Source organism: Prinia subflava, chromosome 7, assembly GCF_021018805.1.
Source record: "Prinia subflava isolate CZ2003 ecotype Zambia chromosome 7, Cam_Psub_1.2, whole genome shotgun sequence".
Taxonomy (NCBI): Eukaryota; Metazoa; Chordata; class Aves; order Passeriformes; family Cisticolidae; genus Prinia; species Prinia subflava.
Window position 1 is genome coordinate 27,795,020 of NC_086253.1, and position 12,815 is coordinate 27,807,834.

The 12,815-nt window shown below is 43.0% G+C and overlaps 2 protein-coding genes across 11 annotated transcripts in view; both read right to left on the reverse strand.

Annotated features, from left to right (window-relative positions):
* The window catches only part of CLOCK (clock circadian regulator), a 72,078-nt gene extending 65,317 nt beyond the window's left edge, over window positions 1–6,761 (reverse strand). For 5 of the 10 annotated variants that reach the window (XM_063401965.1, XM_063401971.1, XM_063401961.1 and 2 more), the window contains exon 1: window positions 6,622–6,761. The gene's annotated coding sequence lies outside the window, so the exon portion shown is untranslated. Of the gene's footprint in view, window positions 1–5,755; window positions 5,925–6,621 lie in introns of all 10 variants that reach the window. The other 5 variants (XM_063401969.1, XM_063401963.1, XM_063401970.1 and 2 more) reach the window with 3 other exon arrangements.
* A 3,667-nt stretch (window positions 6,762–10,428) lies between these two features.
* LOC134552878 (uncharacterized) overlaps window positions 10,429–12,815 on the reverse strand; it is a 279,873-nt gene continuing 277,486 nt past the window's right edge. The window contains exon 2 of the mRNA XM_063401973.1: window positions 10,429–10,893. The gene's annotated coding sequence lies outside the window, so the exon portion shown is untranslated. The remainder of the gene's footprint in view (window positions 10,894–12,815) is intronic.

A 12,815-nucleotide genomic window follows, 5' to 3' on the forward strand; every position in this document is an offset into this window, starting at 1 on the left:
CAAATACAATTATTGTCTTAAAAATTTGGGTAGTGCACTGCAAGTGAGAGTAGGAGGGGGGCCGCTGGGGTTATGCCCCAAGTGTTCTAAAAAAAAACAGACTCTGACTATGCGATTCTTAAACTGTGCCACACGTTTGGGATTGATAGAACCAAATTATCCCGGGTAGTATTCAATATACAAAAAGGAGTTAAAGAGAAAATTAGATCTAAAGGCCCAAGTGTTAGCCACGGAGTGCCGTCGAACTAATGTAGTGCCAGAACAAGTAAAGTAATCTCGGTGGGGAATTTTTGAAAAAGAAGTATGCCGTCCGAACCACCCCGAGGGTCCGAGCAGAGAGCCCCTGCTGTCGCGAAGAAACTTCCCCGTTGTTCAGTTGCAACCCGACAGACGCTAGGCCAGACAGAGGGAAGCTTCTGCGGATCACTCTAGAGAGTGTGAACCAAGCTGTGCGCTCGGTGAAGAACTAGCCCTGTGACCTAAGGCTCCTCCAAAAAGTTACCCCTGTTAAAGCACAAGTAATTAGCTGGCACTCAGAGGCAGTCAGGGACATGGGAATTAGAAAGATAGAAGAAAAGCAGAAAAGGCAAACATAGTTCAAGAATCGCTAATCAGGTGTTTCTCCAAAGAACAAGAAACTCGAGGGAAGAAAACAATTAAGTAAAATACAAAACATGAATTAAAATTATTGACAAAAGAAAAGAAATGGGGGAGTTGTGAGAAATGTAGTTGTTTAATTCATGTTCTATAAATAATTATAGATTGGGAACTGTGATGTGATATATATATTATATAAAGGTATGTGTGTGTCTGCTCAAACCCGCACGTTTCACGAACTTCTGGAAAGCACCTCCCTGATCTTCTGGGTTCCAAAAATGGAAGGTGAGAACGACTTGCCTCTGCCTACGTGCAGCTCAACTCATCGGGACTCGCAACGGTCAAACGCTACGTGCCAGCAAAGACGTGCCAGCAAGGACTTACACCGGTCATCACACACCTCTATGGCAGTTACTCAAAGCAAGGACTAACTCTGGACATTAGCATTTGAATGTGCCCAGGGACCCTTTCGAGATTTAATGTAAATAAAGTTAATGGTCGATGATTAGAGAAACAATGAGAGGAAAGTTGCCGAGAAGGAAACTAAGTGTATTGAAGTTGGGTCTTTAGGTGAGCAAGTTTGTGAACCCAGCTAGAGACAAGGCTGCCAGGTCCTGTGTCTCTGGGGTCACCCTTAGCTCTACTTTTCCCGGGAGAACTTCAGTCAAGTAAGTTTGCTGTTCGTAGGGTTCGTATTGTTTTGTTTTTATTGTTTGAAATTGTTATAATTTGATTCTAAATTTTGTAATTTAGATGTTAATAAACCAAACTATTGAATTTGGCAATAAATTTGTCCTGGCGTTTATAACACCAGCAGGGGAAAAAATGTGCTCTCATTTTGTCCAGCAGCACAGGGTTACGGTGCAGTAACCTGGAACACAAACTGGCAAGCCAATCTCTAGTCTGCCAAACAGACATAATCTCTCAGCAGGCTCTGCATCACAACGGGAAGATGCATCAACTCCTAACTTTCCATTTCAGCGGCAATTTGCAGAATATGGAAGCAAAAATAAAAAGTAAAGCTTTACTGGACAGAGGAGCACCAGGAGTATGCGTGCCTCTCTAGGCAGAAGGGCAGCAAACAAGAGACATCAGCCATGGGTTCCAGTTCCTAATGGCATTCAAAATTTTAAATGTAACACAGGCCAGAATACAGGTATATACCAACTCCTTTTCCTGCAAGAAAACAACAGACCTAGAGCATCTCTTTAGCCCAGTTAGACTTTTATCATTTTGTCTCAAGGAAAAGCGAGGTTATAGGCTTTGGAGTTTTGTTGGTTTGTTGTTTATTTTCGGCGTTTCTTTTTTTTAAAGGAGACATGAGCAAAATCTCTTCCTCCTCACTCCTTTGTGCTTCTGAACAAAAGGGAGAGTCACCACAAGGTTTTGGTCCAAGTCCAATTCCATAGGTGTGCCTGAGGTGTGGTTTGAACATGCCTTGGAACAAGTGAAGGCCTAATTTACAGATTGCCTAATTTATGAATAGCAAACAGATTTAGATGCCAAGATGCTCAGCTGTGATAAGATCCTGGAAGATGTGAATGAGAACAAAACTTCAGTATTCAACTTTGGAAAACTTTACTAGTGAAAACCAGGAAACTTCTAACATGGATACAACTTTTATTTGGGCCTGGACACACAAAATCCACCTAAATCAATTCTGACTCCTCCATATTATCTCATGGATCTGGCCATATACCAAAATAACATCAAAAACCACCTCAAAGGCACCTGCAAATAACCTTTTTAGTGGAACTCTAGAAGGAGCTCTATAGAAGAATGATGTCACATATATTTATTTTAAAAATCCACTTTAATTGGATCTGTCTTACTCTAAGAAGTGTTTTCTTCTGTTTTAAGAAAAGGATAAAAGTTTAATGCCATTTATCTTGTGGTACTAGGCTGTCATTATCAGTAAAATGACATGAGCTTCAAAACTGAAGCCTTCTCACATACTCTGAGATTATCAAAAACACAGTTATAGGAACAAAGCATTGAAGCAGCTATATTTATGCCTTATTTGGCTACATTTTTGTCATGAATATGAGGAATACCCACAGTATCTACTAAGCTTCAAAAGCACCACTCTCTAAATACATCATGATCAGTCTTGAATCTCGTATATATACTAATATTTAAGGATTTATATTTAATAAAGTATTTATACTACTAATTATGATTCCAAATTATACTCAGAACATCAGTATAGAATAAGGAAATTTCTTCACTGATTTTAATGACAAAATGTAACACCTGAAGAGTCCAAAGTGTGCAGCTCTAAACTGTTGAAAGAATCTGTGAAGCCTTATTATTTCCACATAATATTAGATATATGACAACCACAGAGGACCAAAACGTTTTATGTACATGATTATATATTCTAAAAGTGGCCATAATAAAGAATTTATAATATACACAAAAAGTATGGTAAGAGAACACCTAGACTATAAATTTAAACACTCAGGGGTGAGGTATGCCAAAATTAAAGTGGCTTTTACATGACAAAGGAATTTTGTGGCAGCACTAGGGATAGAAAATTCAATCCTTCAGGGCAGCTGAATTAACCCTGAGTCTCCTTTCTCTTCCATGATTTTGCACTTCACATCTTGTAAGTCCTGCAACAAATAAACAATGTAACGTGTGTCAGAGTTTTAGATTATTACCTATTTCCAATGAGTTAACAAAATAACTAACTATATTAGTAAGTTTCTTTCCCCAGGTGGACCACCCACAGAAGTGAATGAGGTATAATACAGATATAAGCAAATCTACTTGCGCCAGAGTTACAGAGAGATGCTGAGATTTTTCATTTCAGATTCTGCTAAGGGTCTGAAGGTGTGCTTCCAACACGTCTTTTTATTCTAAAAGACTGCTGAATCCAAACTAATAACACCAATGCTACTAACAATAAATCAGAATTAGTTTAAGATGAGAGAAACAGTTGAGTGGTTTGGTCACTATCTGTAGTCTCACATTTTTTCTCCTCTAGAGATAAAGCTACTGTAAAACAGCTACTGTTCTCCCAACAGCCTTGTGGCTGTCCAGAGGTGACTCTGGTGGTCTTGTGCCCCTTCTTCAGTGGTGAATCAGTTCATTAACACTGAGAGGTTAAAAATACTTTGCAAAGTAAACAAACAGAAAGTAAGAATAGCAGGAACAATCACTAATGTCTTTGCTATGCCACTACCTACTAATATCACCAATCGTCAGAAACAGTTCTACATCTCGTTTCTCATTCAGCCTTCACAGTTTGCAGTGCTCATGGGGAAGCTAGCACGTTAAAAAGGCTGAAACACTAAAATGAACTTTTCTTTACTTCAGAGGCCTACCAAAGTCTTTGCCTCAAGAAAAACTAACTCACTACAATGTGATAAAAAAGCACCTTTCAGCTGTAATTCCACTTCTTCTGAATTGTATCTTGTATTAAAAACTGTATTAGGATATTAATTTTCTGCTCTAAGACGAAAACTATCCACACTCTTCATCTATAAAACTAAGCTGAAACCATGAGGGACTGACAACAAATTATATGTATCTCTTGAAGGAAAGCTTAGATAAAAAAGAAGCTGCTTTCAAATGAGGAAATTACCTAGTGAAGAAACTGCATTTTTGATTCACAACTATTTTCAACACGAGTTTATTAGTTTTTAATTAAAAATTCACAACTTTCCAAGTTGATAAAAACATTTCGTATAAAGAACATGTGGAGAAGGGGGGGAGGCAATAGCTCTACTATTATTTTGTATCTTCAACTTTTTGCAGAAAGTTAAAATAGAGGGGGAAAAAAAGCAAAAGCTCAAAGTTCTTAAAAGCATCTATTTCTTTTGCAAAACCAATACAACCATGAAGATTCATGACTTCTGTGAAATTCTAAACTAAGAAGTTAATTAACCAACACTACAAATTAAATTTAAGGTAATTACCACTCAGTTTTTAAATTGCTTAGTACAAAGAGAGTAAAGTTACCTACAGCAGAGGTTTTGGGGTCCTTAGAAGAGCATTAGTAGTGAAAACACTCTGCTTTCCTCACATTCTTTTGTTTTGCCTAAATGTGTTAAACTTTTCCATGTAAGAACATGAAGCGGAAGAAATAAAAAAAACAAGACATGGCTGAATGGCACCTTAAACTATTAAATATCAACCCGGAAGTTTGGGGGTTTTTCCCTGTTTGAATTGTTTGTTAAGAAGCAGTAACCCTTGCCTTACCAACAAAATTCTCAGACAAAGTTGCCATATTCTACAAAAGGAAACTAAACCAAATACATTATGTCAGGTAATCTGAAGGCAGTATCTGTAATGAGTTTGGGGAAGTGTCTTAAGTGGATACATGTGAAAATTAACAGTTTAATTTTAAAAATTAAAACGCAGAGTTACTTTCAAATAGAAGTCCTCTATTACAACAATGCTGTCCAATTTTAAATAACAGGCCCAAATCCAACAGATATTTATAAACAAAATCAATATTATTTCTGTAAAACTGAACATTGTGAAACAACTGCAACTGTTCATACTGAAGTTTGCCAGGACTATTACAGTAGAGGTGTATTTCTCAAGTACTTCTTTCACTAGGGTATTTGCTTAAACAATCTTCTTGCTTCCTGACACACCTGTTATCCAAAGAAATTATATAGGTTAAATATAACCCCATTAAAAAGAAAAAACAAAAACACAAAACCAAGGCAGTTAATTTTAACCTGGATCATTTCCTCAATCTAGTTACAGGACACAATTCCATGAACTGTTGTGCTGCTGCAGCTGGAGCAAGGAAGAGGCAGGCCAGGTCAAGTCAATACTGCCACCAAAAGCACCCCTTGTCAACCAGTCATTTAGGAAGTCATCTAAGAAAAAATACCTACTTTAAGGATTTAGAGGATCAGGTTCTATGATTGGCCTCTACATGCAGTTTCATAATCCAGCCAAAACCATACCTGACTTTCCCTGTAGCTCTCGGTAGGTTAACTCTTAACAGCACATGAAAATAACGGCCTGACAAAAATCTCACTGCTATTATATCTGATTAGTTCAAAGCACTCCTCCTCATGGCAAAAAAACCCCAAAACATTTCCAACTCATATCGAGGCCTAAAGTAGCTAGAATTTGAAAGTGAAACCAACCAGAAATCCTGATCCACCTTAACCCAAACACAAAATTGAAGTACCACGGATTTCCAGTCCCTCGCTGGTCATATTTCACACCTGCATGCACGGAGTATTTACCACACTGAGTTTAAGGCCGCAATAACTCAAAAAAGGACCGGAGGCTGCTGAGAATCCCTCAGGTTTTACGAGCATGAACACGCTGCAGTTATCGCAATAAAGTTATCGGAACTAAAAAAAAAAAAAAAAAAAAAAAAAAAAAGGGGGAAGGAAAAAAAAGCCTACGAAGTGCATACGCAACCCCACGGCTCCAGCCCATCTGCCGCAGGGACAGCGCGGGGCGCGCTCTCGCCGCCGCCCGGAGCCCGAGGCCCCGCAGAGCTGTCCCGCCGCGGGGAGGGCCCAAGCGGGCACGGACCGCCGCCCGCCCGCCGTGTAAACACCCGCGCTCCGCAGGACCGCCGCGGAAACCTCCCCCGCGCGTGGGGCGGCGGGGCCGGGCGCGTCCCCACGGCGCCCGCGGGACGAGCCGCCTTGCGGAGCGGCGGCGGAGGGAGCGGCCGCCCGCAGCGCTGCTCGGTCCGGCGCGGCGCGGCCCGGGGGATGCCGGGGAGTCCCGCGCCCGCCCTGCCCGGTTCGCGGGCGCGGGGCCAGGCGGGCAGCGCTCCCGACGCGCCCGGGAGTTGTGACAGGAGCAAAGTGGGTCACCGGGCCTAGCGGGTGCCCCGCGAGCGCCCCCCGCCCCCGGCCGCGGCCGTGCCCGCCCAAGGGCAGCCGCTGCACTCCCGCCCCTCGGTTCGCGGCGGGAGACACGCCGGCGCTGTCAAACTTCCACCGGTCCCCTCCGCGCCGTGCTCCCGCCTTCCCCTCGCCGCCGCACAGCGGGGCCCGGCGGGTCCGCCCGCCCCGCGCCGCGCTCGCTGCTCACCTGGCCCCGCGCTGCCGCTGCCCGCCTGCGGTGCCCCGGCGAGCGTCGCTCCCCGCGCGCAGCCCCGCGCCCGCCGGCAGTGCCTGACTGAGCCTTCTCCTGCTCCTGCTGCTCCGGCGGCGGCACAGCAGCACCCGGGCCCGGGAGTCCCCCCGACACCACCACGCCTGCGCCGCCGAGCCCCCACCGCCGCCGGCCGCCGCGGCGCCTCGCGGCCTCGCGCCACCGCGCGTGCGCCGGCGCGCACTGCAAGCCGCGGCACCCCGGGGCCGCCGCCGCCGCCGCGCGTGCGCAGGAACGGCACACCGGGGAGGTGATCCCCGCGCTGCGCGCGCCTCCCCACGCGTGCGCAGAGGGGCGGGGGAGGAGTGCGCGTGCTGCGCCGGCGCGGCGGGCGCGCGCCTCCCTGACCTCGGCTCACCTCGCCTCAGCTCACCCCGCGGCCGCAGCAAATGGCGGCGGCGCGGGGCCGCCGGGCGGGCAGCCGGGCTGCGGCCGGGAGCGCGGGCAGCAGGCACCGGGCACCGGGGGCACCGTGCTGCAGGCGCAGAGCCTCCGGCCGAGCCCGCGGAAGGGGCTCCGCTGAACGGAGGCGCTTCCCCACCGGCACGGTGAACCCGGCACAGAACGCGGTCACACGCGCGTTCCCAAAGCGGAACAGGCGACATCCCGAGTCCTCTCCGGGAAATGAGTCTCGAGGTGTTCAGGGCTTCAACGAACCCGTCCCGGCGAAGTCCGTGATTTCTTCTTTCCTGTGAAATTCCCAGAGCGGCAGAGACCAGACGCGTTTGCCTCAACCCTTTTGTGTGCACAAGGCTTTTAATACCATTCGATAAATATGCGACGACTATTTAAATGTAAACCTGTTATGCGTGCAGCAGAACATTGCGCTAAACCATTTTCTGTAAAATAAAACGCTTAGGAGTAATATTGTGTAAGTAATCCCAATCTTTTCTCTCAGTTAAAAGGATTTTATGTTTCAGTTGATACTTGAATAACAATGTATCTAAAAGTATCTATAGGAATTTAATTCGTGTTTGTGTCTAGAACGAAATAAAGAACTTGACTACAAATTGCCATGGATTTCCTTCCTGGGTTACTTGTCAGGTAGTTCAGTTTCCCCGTTTGGTTCACAATTATGTCCAAAATCTTATGTAAAGATACTGTAGGGACAGGAGCTTCTTTAGCAATAATGCTCCCGAAGAGCTAACCATAGCTTTTCCACTGGAAGAATTCTGAAAAGCGTTAGTAAAAACACCTACTTTTCTTACTAATTTATAATACTCTTAATTCTAACTTTCAGTTGAGGAAAATGTGACATAAGGAAAACTAATAATGTTATCACTCACACAAAGAAAACTCTTACGATGAAATGTAGTAGAGTTAATAGGTTACATCAGGAATGGAGAAAATGTGGGAATATTTTCAACAAAAATGCATAATTATCAGAACTAGAATATGGCAGAGAAACCAGAGGCTACAAATAACATCAGGCTCTTATCTATCGAATTTGCTAGTAGATGTTTAGTAACCAGTGATAATTCTTCAGAAAAAGTGGGGGTGCTGCACTGTTTCTTCACACTTTCATCAGTGCATCATGCACGAATGGAAGCATAAAACCTACTTACTGCAGTGTTGCAGTAACAAATTATTCTTTGACAAGATCAAAACAGGCAACACAGCTGTGGAGATGATACATGTTATAAACGCCAGGACAAATTTATTGCCAAATTCAATAGTTTGGTTTATTAACATCCAAATTACAAAATTTAGAATCAAATTATAACAATTTCAAACAATAAAAACAAAACAATACGAACTCCACGAACAGCGAAACTTACTTGACAGAAGTTCTCCCGGGAAAAGTTGAGCCAAGGGTGACCCCAGAGACACAGGACCTGGCAGCCGGTGTCTCTAGCTGGGTTCACAAATTTGCCATGTTCGAGGCTTGGTTTTTATACTCTTTATTCTGCCTCTGGCAATATTTCCCCATACTTCCCTTTGTTTCTTGGTTAGCTATTCAAACCCAAATTCGTCTCCGGTCGGATTGAAAAAGAGCTCCCCTCCCAAGTCCATGTGTTAATATTCAGTTTTTATGGATCCTTATAGTTGATGAATGTTCGAGATATGGGTGATATTGTTTGATGGTCGGTGAAAGTGGCTCCCGAGGTGTGAGTTGCTGATACTGGCTCATCTCAACAGGTCCCCTCCCAATACTTGAGAAGGCTGCAAAGTCTTTTGTTCCCTTCTGAATGGAGACGCCTGATTTTCAGGGTGCTCAGTTTCACCATCTGCTGCAGAAACCTCCTGAAGCATAGACTTTTACCTGATATAAATTTATACAGCTTTATAATTTCCAGTTTATCATAAGAACATGAATTAATCATCTCACATTTTTCACAATTCCCCCATTTCTTTTCTTTTGTTAACCATTTAATTCATGTTCGCATCGTCATCATTTTAGATTTTTCTTTAAATCTACTTAAAATTCCTCTCTTGAGTTTCTCGTTCCTTGAAGAAACACCTCACCAGCGATTCTTGAACCATGTTTGCCTTTTCTGCTTTTCTTCTATCTTTCCAATTCCCATGTCCCTGACTGCCTTTGAGTGCCAGCCAGTTACTTGTGTCTTAACAGGGGTAACCTTTTTGCAGGAGCCATATGTCACAGGGCTGGCCCTTCACCGAGCGTACAGCCTGGTTCACACTCCCTAGAGTGATCCGCAGAAGCTTCCCTCTGTCTGGCCCAGCGTCTGTCGGGTGGCAACCGAACAACGGGGAAGTTTTTCTCTTCGCGACAGCAGGGGCTCTCTGCTCGGACCCTTGGGGTGGTTCGGGCGGCATACCTCCTTTAAAAGCTCCCCACCGAGATTACTTTACTTGCTCTGCCACACACGGCACTACCTTAGTTCTACGGCACTCAGTGGCTAACACTTGGGCCTTTAGATCCAATTTTCCCTTTAACCCCTTTTTTCGTATATTGAATACCACCCGGGATAATCTGGTTCTATCAATCCCAAACGTGTGGCACAGTCTAAGAATCGCATAGTCAGAGTCTGTTCTTCCTCAGAACACCTGTGGCATAGCCCCAGCGACCTCCACCCCCACTTGCAGTGCACCACCCAAATTTCAAGACAATAATTGCATTTGAAATGGATATATGGATTGCAGGGGCATCCAGGTTCAGAGCAGCACATGGATATTTCTTCTGCCATTTGTTTCTGATATCCTGGGGGTGGAGTTCCTTCTCTTTAAATTTCTGGAGCTCCGGATTCACCCTTCCTGATGTTCTTCCGTACTAACACCTGTTAAAAACAAAACAGGGGAACCCTCCAAAACTGAGGGGTTAGCACAGACTACACCTTTGTCACATGAACAAAAAAAACCCCTCTTTTTCCAGAATCTACCTGATTTTATAAATTAACATCTTGAAGCTCTCTCACAGCTGGCTTCAAATTAAATTTATCAATTCAGATCTAAGTATAATGCAAGTTTAATTTTTAACCATACTTTTTGAAAAATCTCCGGAAATACCTTACAGGAAGAAAACATGCTACGACTATTATTCAGACAATCTGAATATTTGAAATAGTTTTCTAGCTCATAATTCACTCATCCCCTTTATACAGAATAATTTACAATTTTTCATACGACTCAAAATCTTCTTTTCACCCAAGAATGATTTAATTCCTTATCTAGAATTTAAAGAACTCAATACAAAATTCAAAAAAAAAAATCTTCTTGTACTGTTACAGGAAAAATTAAAATTAACAGAAAGAGAATTTTACTTCTTATTAAACGAGGTTTATACTGAAACATACAAACAATTCTTTTTACATTCTACCAATACTTCTGACAATGTCCACTGGATATATAGCGAGTAAACAATAAACACTAAGACTACTCCAAATCCCATAGCATTAACACAGGTTTTAGCTTTTTAAAGAAAAATTCAGTTAAAAAATCATAGACAAGCACAAACAATTTGGGCTTATTTCAAGAACCAAACTCAGCACATTCAGAGTGATTTGGTATACAGACAAACATTCATAAAACCCAGTATCCTACAATGCTCTGTGACAACAGCAGTTTCCAGGACAATCAGCTGTTAAGGTTACACACATCCTCACTCAGTTTCTACAGTCTCAGTGCAATGAGTCTGCACTTCTGCTAATTAACTGAACTACAAATTTATATTCCAGACCCCTACTCAGCACATTCTCAGATACACACAGCCAAAAGAAGGAAGCAACTTGAGTGAGACAATGGGACCACCTTCTGTCCCTATTTTCGATGTGCACCCTGCCATGGCCATTCTCACTCAGCCTCCAAGAAGCATCTGCCTTCACAACTGCTTCTCACCCTTGCTTCAGCCACCCCTAATGATCAGCAAAATTAACACAATTCCAGAAGTACTATCGGACCTTTCAGCTCTGCTGTTAACTTGATGGCGACACTTCTTATTTTGGTTTGTAATTCCACTGCCTCGTAGCAATTGTGACTACACTCCTCAGATCCTCCCCAGGACAGAAACTGGGCGGGGTTTCGAGCCGCAGGAGTACGGAGTTCTAACTAATAAATTTGAAACATACCCCACCGGTTTCCTGGCTCCCGCCCACTCCTGTGTAAGAACTCCATACGCCGTGTGATTGCTAACATCCACGAAAAGCTGGAACTCCCGGTTAATATACCGGGGCAGTTCCCGTCAACTACTCGTGCAGATCCGTCTACAAACCATTTCTCACAGACAGGATCAGCTGCAGACCCCTATTTCAGCGTGGCAAGATACAATCCTGCAGCAGTAGCTGAAGTGACTTCTTCACTTCATCAGGGAGCCAATTCAAACAATCAGTGAGCAGTACAACTTAATAAAGGATAACTTTAAGCAAAATTTGTACCTAATACAAATTAAGAGAGAAACTTAAGACCTCACCCATAATTCTGGGGGAGTATTTTAACAAGACAGAAAAAAAAAAAAAGGTACACCAAATAGAAGAAAATATTACAAAGAGCAGAACTTATTCCTTCACCACTTATAGAATATTCTCAGGATATATATATATATATATTAGACAAGGGGCATCAGAGTGGTAACTTTGTTGAGGGTCTGATCTCCTTTAGCTTTTATCATAGGAAGTGGATAAAACAACAGGACTAATTCATCTGTTTTAGATGGAGGGCATCAAAAGCTATGGTTAAAATGCATCAAAATACTCTGTAATAAACCATGCATTACTTAAATTCGGAACTTAAGACTCAGAAAAGTTTTCTAAAGCCAGGAGTCACTGTAAACTTCAGGCCCCGGTAATCAGATAGCTTTATCTAGCGCAATTGTCAGAACATTAACACTACTGCTTTTTACCTCAGTCCAAAAAAACTTCACAAACTTAGCCTCTTTTAGCAAGCAACTCGAGATAACTTATGCCTAATTCCCAAAGCAAAGCTCCTGTATTTGCTATCCATTCTTGCGTATTATTAAACCTAAATACATGGCTCGAAGGACCACAAGCAAACACCGACCAAACTTAACACCGGTGACAAAATGCTGCCTCTCATACATCACTTACTCTCCACCCCTGAAAACACAGGCACCAGGGCAACCTCAAGGTTCACATCCTCCAAATTGAGGAGCAAGTAAGAAGACATAATATCAAAGGGACAACACAAACTATCTCCTTCTAAGGAGTCAATAATTAAAATTAAGAATCTCGGTTCCTAACTAGATAAAATACATACAGAATAGGAACTGCAAAGAATAAAGAAAAATCTTGTAACTACCAACACAGAGAATTATACTACTTTCCCAACTTAATACTAGAATCTTGACTCTAATTACTATTCTAACACTATCTCGACAGAAAGATTTAGTTTCTTGCCTCTCAACAGCTACTTTAATTTTGGCTTCACTGGCCACATGCTTCAACCTTTTGAAAGAAAAACTGAAACACACAAAACCCTTGCAATACACTGTCTGCCCACACAAATGCCATATTCCTGCTCAAGCTAACAATCCGAATTCAAAATGTAGCAATTGTTTCAAACATAGACAAGCTACATACACCATACTGTTAGTGTAGGAAAACATATAACCACACGAAGGCGATCATATGCGGTTCTTTATTCCAGCGCGCGGGACACCGGGGTGATAATACACCCAAATCTGATGTCCGAAGGATACAGAGTCGATTCGTGAATTT